Raw genomic sequence first — 9,432 nt, forward strand, 5'->3', positions numbered from 1 at the left:
ACTTCCGGGTCGAAACAGGAAGGTCAAATAACCTATTGCAGTATACTAACACTGCTATACACTAACTAACACTGCTATACACTAACTACCACTAGAGGATGCTATCTGCATGTAATAAGTCCAGAACACTCCTCGTCTGGGGTCGTTAGCGACTCCACATAATCCTAACTCTACTTGTCACTGGAGTCCTCTGGCGACAAAAGAAGGACCACCTCAGAGACAGTCCGTCGGTGTCGACGATAGGATGCAGCTTCCATAGACTGCTGTGAGGGGGTAGGTTGCGTTCTGCTGCTATGCACTTCAACTCTTCTGAGTAACACTCATGTTGGACGCTCTTCATCACAAGGATTTTGGCTCTGTGAGGCATTGTGCAATTGCTTCTCGAGGTGAACATTTGCATTTTGTTTTAGAATTCAAAGTCCTCATCGGTCATATCGATAGCCCAGGCAAATTTCTCTCTCTGTGTCTTGTAGATCTTCTCAATTGGAATGCCCTACTTCTTGCACCAAGCCACGGTGATCCTAGGATCAAGGCAGTTGAGTTTGGACGTGCCCAACGCAATCTGCTTGTTCTGTCTTGTTGCTTGAACCTCCAACTTCATCAGTTCACAGATCACAGAAACCCCACAGTGCAGATAGAGGCCATTTCGGCCCATCGAGCCTGCACCGACACATATCCCACCCGATCCCCGTAACCCCTACACCAACACATATCCCACCCTATCCCCATAACCCCACGTATTTAATCCCCCTAACACTAAGGGTCAATTTTTTATCATAGCCAATCAACCTAACCTGCACATCTTTGGACTGTGGGAGGAAACCCACGCAAACACGGGGAGAATGTGCAAACTCCACACAGACAGTCGCCCGAGGCCGGATTCGAACCCGGGTCCCTGGCGCTGTGAGGCAACAGTGCTAACCACTATGCCACCGTGCTGCCCCAACCTCTGTTGTTCCTCTAACCTCTGTAACTGCTGCTGCTTCTTCTCCACCACCTGTTTTGATCTTTCATTTTTTATTTTGTAATCCACCTTGGCATTTTTCAGATCTTTCTTGGTCACATTAAGTTGTTTTTTTTTTGCTTCAATCTTGATCTGAATGTTTCTCATGGATTTCTCAAAGGTGTTCGGGGGCGCCCTCTGGCGGTTGCAGAGAATGGCCACTGCTCTTGTTGGCTCGGTTGTAGGCCAGGATTTTTTCTGCGATACTTTCTTCGGGGGTCAGTCAATTCTACCAACTGTTCTTGCAGTGTGATGGAGGCATTGTACGTTCGGAACACTTTGGCAGTGAGCCCCTCCATCAACTTCTGAAGGTGCTTGTTCAGATCAGAGGTGTTCAATCTGTCAAACAGGTCATCTGTAGGATCCTTATTCTCCATGAATAATTTTAGATTCTTGAACACCTGTTTTTCCACTGGAACCTCGTTGTAGTATCTAATAGAGTCCTTTCCCAGGAAGTCAAATTCTACCACACAGTGCAATCCACCATGGCTATCGTGCAATTTAATATGCTCAACATGGAGTGAGCAGCAACCAACTGTATCGGCAGTCTCTCCTTCCTCCTTCTCATTCCCAGCTCTCCACACTAGTTTGTCAATGAAATACAGTGCCACTGCTCGTTGTCGTGATTTCATTTCCCTTGATTTCCAGTCTACACGGTACTGAGTTCGGATTGCATCAATCCTGTCCTCCAGGCGCCGGGCTACTTCATACTTCTGCCAGTCCTTTTCACCCTTAAGTTTGGAACTCGGATTGAGCATGATGTATTTAATGAGTCCCTGAACATTTTCTGTCCATGATGCGAGCCAGGTTACTTTATTATTGAAACGCACCTCCTTCCACTCGTGATTTTCTGGGGGAACTGGGATCTGGGAATCCTTGCTGCAGTTGATAATACAGGAAACTTTGGTTTACCCGGAGGTTAACTGAATGCTCAAGCCACCGGCAAAATTCTGGAGTCGGTTCAGTAAGTTTTTTTTCTTTTCGTTGCTTTTTTTCACTAGTCAGGCTCTGCAAGGTCTAGCTAAAGCTGTTGCTTAGCTACAGTGATGCTAGCAAGCTACGGCCGACTGTTTAGAAGCTGTTGCTAAGCAACAGGGTTTGTTGCTAGATACGGAGCTCAAAAGCTTCCGTATGTTTTAACATTAGCGCTGGTTTGTCCGGCAGTTTTGATGGGACGGCAACAGCTCGGTCCCGTCGGTGCCGGGTATCACAAAGTTTCCTGTAACATCTTCAGGCATGATCCTTTTCTTTAGCTTTCCCATCTTTGGATGGTTGCCATGCCCACGAAACAGCCCTGGTGGCTCGATTTTGAAGTTGGCGATTCTTTCCCGATGCCCATCCATTACAGTAGCCATACTCCTCGGTGATTGCATCTTGCTCTAACTTTAGCTTCTGCTTCTCCTCCTTGGGCAATGTTTTCTTGGCCTCTGCTTTTTCAGTGAAGTAGCGATGCAGGTTGCTGAAATCGCATTTATTTAGGTTGGTGATCGTCATCCTCTCGTGCTCGGTCATTTCCTTCCGCCAGTCGTTAAAGAAGTTTTGTCTGAAGACTTCCTTTGTAGTGTACTCATTATCCAGCATCTTGGCGAAGAAGGTGGCCACTTCTTCTGCTGGGAGACTCAACTTCATTTGATTTCCATTGTAACAGAAATCAATGTCAAAAGGAAGTGGCTCATATTTGGGCGCAAACAATGGACCTTTATGTTCCAGAAACATCCATTTTACGCCACCCTCATAGTGTTCCTTAGAGATTTGAGTAATGTTCGCTGTGACTTGTGGGCGTATCTCGGAGTCAGAAACAGGGTTGAGGAGGTCGAATGACTCATTGAGTCCAGAGAAGTGCAGGGACGGATCCTGAAGAAAAGCAGGTCCTGACAGCCAAGTCATGCTGCTGAGAAGGGACGCTGTTTCAGATCTAGACCCATGGTCAGCTGGGTTCAGGTCTGTGGGGACGTACCTCCACTGGTCGGGGGATGTGGACTGTCGAATACGTTGGACCCTGTTGTTCACGTATACGTAGAACTGTCTACTTTGGTTATGGGTGTATCCTAGCACCACTTTGCTGTCTATATAGTATGTGATGCTGTCGAACTTCAGATCAATCTCCTCTACTATGAACTCTGCAATCTCAACTGCTAATACTGCTGCGCACAGTTCCAATCTGGGTATGGTGAGGTCTGGCTGGGGTGCCAACTTGGACTTTCCAAAGACGAAGCCGACTTTGCTTTGTCCATCTTGAGTGGTGACCTTCAGATAAGCCACACCTGCAATGGCCTTAGCGGATGCGTCTGCAAAGACACAAAGCTCTTTGAATTGGGCACTTGAGGGAGAGAAGGACGTATAGGAGCAAGGTATTCGGATCTCCTGTAAGTCTTGAAGTGAGTCTCTCCATCTGTCCCACTCTGCTTCCATCTCTTCAGGGAGGGGTGAATCCCACTCTTCAGCGCGTGTGGAGAGTTCCCTGAGGAGCAACCTGCCTTGTATGGTGACAGGGGCTAAGAAGCCGAGAGGGTCGTATAGGCTGTTGACTGTAGAGAGCACTCCTCTACGTGTGAAGGGTTTCTTGTCATCTAAGGCTTGGAATGTGAATGTGTCTGTTGCTATGTTCCAAGACACTCCCAGGCTACGCTGTAGGGGGAGGTCATCAGTGAAGAGGTCTAGATCCTTGACGTCCTTAGCACGATCTTCAGGGGGGAATGCCTCCATCACTGCTGGTCTGTTAGAGGCTATCTTGTGCAGCCTGAGGTTGGATAGTGCAAGTAGTTCCTGAGCTCGTCCAAGGGTACTGATGGCCTCTGCTTCGGTCGGGAATGACCTCAGTGCATCGTCGATGTAGAATTCTCGTTCGATGAACCCTCTCACATCACTGCCAAAGTCATCTTCTTCTTCCTTGGCAGCCCTCCTTAGTCCGTATATGGCGACAGCAGGGGACGGGCTATTCCCGAAGACATGGACGCGCATTCTGTAGTCCACAATGTCTCTGTTGGGGTCATTGTTGCGATACCACAGGAAGCGGAGGAAGTCTCTGTGGTCTCTCACCACAAAACAGTGAAACGTGCTGGATGTCGGCCGTGATGGCGACGCGCTCTTTCCTGAATCTCACGAGTACCCCCAAGAGGCTGTTGTTGAGATTGGGCCCTGTGAGGAGTACGTCGTTGAGAGAGACTCCCCGATATGGTGCACTGGAGTCAAACACCACGCGGATTTGTTCCGGCTTTTTGGGGTGATAGACTCCGAAGGAAGGGAGGTACCAACACTCTTGGCCTTCCTGGAGTGGAGGAGCTATCTCTGCATGATCGTTGACAAGCATTTTCTTGACAAACTCTAGGAAGTGTGCTTTCATCTTCGGCTTCTCTAGTGTGCGACGGAGTGAGTTAAGACGATTATAGGCATACTCCCTGTTGTTCGGCAGCCGTCGTCTGGGGTTCTGGAAGGGTACGGGTGCAACCCAGCTGTTAGAGCTGTCACGAGAGACCTCATTATCCATAATCTGGAGGACTCTCATGTCGTCGATCGATGGAGCAAGTTTGTGCTCATTGGCGGTGCGACAGAAGACTGACTGACCCGGGTTCTCTCCAGTGAGCATCATCTGTGTGCTGTCTGTGGAGATCAGCGCTGGGGTTTTCTGAGGTTGGGCCGTATGACCGAACTTCTCTGTCACTCAGATCTGACTACTGCATGGGGTAAGGTAGCTTGGACAACCATTCTCCAAGATGGAAGTCTTGAGTGTGCTCACCTGAGATGGCTTGTGAGCACCCTTGAGGCACACGTCTCCAACAACGACCCAGCCAAGGTCTAGCCTTTGGGCGAAAGGGGCGTCATGTGGACCATTGATCTGTTCCTTATCTTATGTACCCTCAGGATGTCCCTTCCCAACAACAGAAGTATGTCTGCGTCTGGATCAAGAGGTGGGATGTCGTCTGCAATGCGTCTCAGATGACAGTGGTGATGAGCTGCATTCGGAGTGGGAATCTCAGAACGGTTGTCGGGGACTTGATTACATTCGATCAGTGTAGGAAGGGGGAGACTAATCTTCCCGTCGGCTGACTCAACAACATAACCACAGGCCCCCCTGCCGGCTGTCTCTGAAAGTACAGCACACGTCTTCAACGTGTAAGGCGACGGACTTCCTTTGACCTTGAAGATGTCGAAGAACTCGGATCTTGCTAGAGAACGATTGCTTTGTTCGTCTAGTATGGCATACATCTTTTCAGATTCCTGGCGACGTCCTACAGGGTACGCATTAACGAGGCATATCTTGGAGCATGCTCTTGCGCTCACTCCTTCTCCACACACCTCGGTGCACTTGGATGTAATCTCCGGACCGGCAGCTCCCTCTCTCTCCCCGCCGTGCTCTGAGGCGGGAGGAGGCGACTCTGACTTCCAAGGAGCTGGGCCTGGGTGGAGTGCTGAAATGTGCCGATCACTTTCACATTCTGTGCATTTTGCATCTACCTTGCAGTTCTTGGCGAGATGGTTCATGGAAGAGCAGCACTTGAAACATATAGAATTCTCTTTGAGATACTGTTTGCGGTCTTCCAGGGACATCTCCCTGAAGCCTCTGCACTTCTTTAATGGATGGGGCTTGTTGTGGATGGGGCATTGTTTGCTCATATCCCCAGATTTCTTCTGATCCCTTGTGTTCTCAGTTGAAGACACTTGCACTTTGTGGACAGATATTGGTGTCTTTCCATGTCTGTCAAACTTGTCTCTTCTGGCAAGTGCTGTGTGGGAGGAGAAGAGGTTGAAGCTGGGGTCTGTCCTGGCTTTGGCTTCTCTACGGATGAATTTGGCAAACACGGAGAATGGAGGGAAGGTAATGTCTGCTTTAGCTTGAACTCTGACCCGAATGATATCCACTTCTCCTGCAGATTGAATGGAAGCTTCTCGATGATGAGACTTACACCTCTGGAAGTGTCTAAGGACGATAGGCCGGGTAGGTAGCCGTCCTGCTTTGCGGCTTCGAGTTCCGACAGCAGATCTCCAAGGTCGCGGAGTTTCTGGGGTTCCTTATTTGTCAACTTCGGAAAGTTCTCCAACCTGTCAAAGAGAGCCCTTTCAATGGCTTCAGGCGATCCGTCGCTTTCTTCCAGCCTCGCCCAAGCCATCTTCAACCCAGCTGGCGGATGTCCCACATTGACCGCTTTTATCCTGTGTGCCTGGCTGAGCCATTTGATAAGGAGGCTGAGCTCTTCTCCTGCCGACAGGTCTAAGCCCGATATGGCATCGTGGAAGGAGGACTTCCAAGCCCGATAATTCTCTGGCCGGTCATCAAACTTGGTTAACCCTGTAGTCACCAGCTGGCTGCGTGCAAGGTATTTGGCAAGGTCGTAGGTGCTGGGACCTGTGCCAGGGTTGCCTTGAGTAGGGGCTCTGATGGGGGTCTCAAGGAAATGAAAGGGGGTGTGCTGCTGACTTTCTCTCTTCAGCGTTCTATTCCTCTGCACAGTGTCCTCTGTTTTGCAGGGGAGGATCCTGCGACTTGAGGCACGCTGTCTATTTTGACCTTGGTTGGCGACTTGGGGCATGTTATATGAAGTGATTGCGTCTGTAGAGATGTGCGGGTCTTCATCCCTCTCTCGTAAACTGTATGTCGGCATGGTCGCTCACGTAATCTCTGGTGCACTGTCGTCGACTCTGCCGCGGAACGGGAATTAAAGGTTTGTTAGCTGTCTCGGGATCAGCTTCCTCTAAAATTGCCTCGAATACTTGTGCCTCAGCTAATGCAGCATCTATCTCTTTTTGTTGCTGCCGAGCGTCTAATGTGGCTTGGAGACGGGCCTGTTCAGCCTGGCGTCCAACCTGGTGACGGGCCTGGTCAGCTTGGAGTTCAGCTTGGAAACGGGCCTGTTTGGCTTGGAAACGGGCCTGGTCAGCTTGGAGACGGGCCTGATCAGCTTGGAGTTCAGCTTTGAGACGGGCCTGTTCTACTTTTATTTCTATTTCTCTGTCAGCATGCACAGCTCTAGCTTGAGCTGCTTCTAGCTTAGTCCGTGCTTTGGCGATGGCCATGCTTACCCTAGAACTACCTGATGACCATGAACCAGCTTGCGATCTAGAACCAGCCGATGACCGTGAACCAGCTTGCGATCTAGAACCAGCCGATGACCGTGAACCAGCTTGCGATATGTAGTAACCGGAGCTTATAGACCGATTGTCACATTCTACAGTTTCGTCTAACTGTTTAAGGTCTTCTACTCGCTGAGAAGCGTTTTCGGTATTATCTTCTGACATATTGATGTGAGGTAAGTGTGGTGTACAAGGTGAAGACTTAAGCTGGCTCTGTTGTGATGGCCTACTCTGAGTTCCTGCTGCTCCACTCTTCACAGCTAGCCGTATTGCTGTCTTTTCACTGTACTGGTCTCGCTAGACGTGCTCCTATCTAGTTATCCAGCCAGCTAAACACTCATTCAAATAATTCCTCGAGAAGCGGGTAGCTGTTTTGAAGCTTTACTTGAACAAATTTGTGAAACTGTAAACAAAGACAAAGTATGTTTTGTACATAGAACTGAGTACTATACATTAGATGTTACATAAGATATAAACATATTTATAACAATAGAATAGACTGATTGTATAACTAAACAGCACTTGAGCTAAACTTCGGTAACTAACACTAATAACTTCTTATAGACAAAGTATTGTCAAAATACTACCCTGATAAGGTTGCTATCCTGTTATTAAACAAAGATACTCACAGACATTGCGTCTTGCCTAGCGTATGAGAAGAGATGGAATAAGATTGAGAATCCCTCATGTAGCTTCTCCATAACTCAGCCAGATTCTTCCTGAAATACTACTTCCGGGTCGAAACAGGAAGGTCAAATAACCTATTGCAGTATACTAACACTGCTATACACTAACTACCACTAGAGGGTGCTATCTGCATGTAATAAGCCCAGAACAAGTTCAGTCACTTGCTGTTTAAAACCTGTTTCTGTGCATATGTTTTTTTTACTTTATAGATTAAGTCGTGGAAAGCCTAAGCGAGCTAGAGATATGCAGCCGGTTATTTTCTGTAGCGTTCCCGACCCCGATGGAACAGCAGTGAGCAAATGTGTTGTGGCGAGTTGCCTGAATCAGCTGCCTCGTCTCTCTTTCCTGAGAGCTGTCTCTCTCTGTTCCCCCTCCCCGGCCTGCCCGTCTCCTCCCCCTCCCCCAGAGGGATGTGCAGTTTGTTTCCGTGTGACTATCTGTGCTCTCAGGGCATCGATCCCGTGACTGCTGAAGTACAAAACCCAGACGAATGACTTCAATGTGGTGAAGCTGCTGAATAATTACCCCACTCGCTGTTGCCGTAACACCTTTTGTCAAATTACTTGTCTGTAATTTGAAGTGCTTACAGTAGCAATGATTCTAATTGCTAATGAGAAATAATTTCGAATTTTAATTTGGGGGTGGAGAGGAGTATTTTTAAACCCTGTTATTCTTGCACTAACTTTTTAATCTTCAAGATGATCTGGAAAACTGAAAACATTAATGGAGAGAGGGGAGACCTGTGCACAGCGTGATAGGGAGGTATGATTCATTAGAGCGTCGCTGGCTTGCACTGTCTGTGATGAGGGACTGAGGATTGACCTTCTGACCTTTCACCTACGTTTCCCAGGGTCGGATGCAGCTCTGGTAAGAGGGGGCTGCAGGTCTCCGCTCTGGTTGCAAGGTGGTCCCAGTGCTGACCCTGGAAGATACACGGCGCCAAGTATGGGGTCAAGCGCTCCGCACCGCATTTTAAATCCAGAAGCAGTCAATTGAATATCGATGTTGCCATGTTAACAAAAACCGAAGCACACAATCTGCTGATTACCCGATGACTGTAATAACCTGGAGTCATTTTGTTGAGCCTTTTGTTTTTGCAAAATGTTAAATTCAGTTTCTGTGAAAAAAAATTAAAGTGACATTTGAAGAGGTTCCAAACTGTGGGTTTCCCCTGTGTTTTAGTGTCACGGTTTGAATGGCACAGACTTTCTTCTTTCTGTTTAGGTTTAAAAGAAATCTTCACCTGTCTGTAAAATGGCTCTGTAATGGACAGTTATGACGGTCACACTCTACAATAAAAGATCACCAACTGTATAATACACACCAACATTTATATAGCACCTTTAGTGTAAAATATCCCAAGACGCTTCACAGGAGCGTTATCAAACAAAAATTAACAATTATACATTTGCTGAGAAACTCACAAGAGAAACTTTGAAAAATGTCTTTCTTACTCCAACTGTAGTTGCGGATCACTCCACGATATTAAGCTACATTTTCTTCATTCATAGTCCCTTTGCACAGATGACATTTCTGTGGTTCAATCAGCCATGAAACCCATGGAGTTGATTATTCCTGTCGGGACAGATGCCTGGATTGCTCAGTCGGTAGAGCATGAGACACTTTATCTCTGGACTCTATAGTAGCACTCTTGTCTCTGATGCAGAATGGTT

General features: G+C 47.8%; 1 pseudogene; it reads right to left on the minus strand.

The window, feature by feature from the left end:
• Window positions 1-166: 166 nt before the first annotated feature.
• On the minus strand, window positions 167-2,745 carry LOC147099492 (DNA topoisomerase 1-like; annotated as a pseudogene).
• Window positions 2,746-9,432: the final 6,687 nt, after the last annotated feature.

This window comes from Somniosus microcephalus, chromosome 28 (assembly GCF_052327205.1).
Source record: "Somniosus microcephalus isolate GS21.2 chromosome 28, FLI_Smic_1.0, whole genome shotgun sequence".
Taxonomy (NCBI): Eukaryota; Metazoa; Chordata; class Chondrichthyes; order Squaliformes; family Somniosidae; genus Somniosus; species Somniosus microcephalus.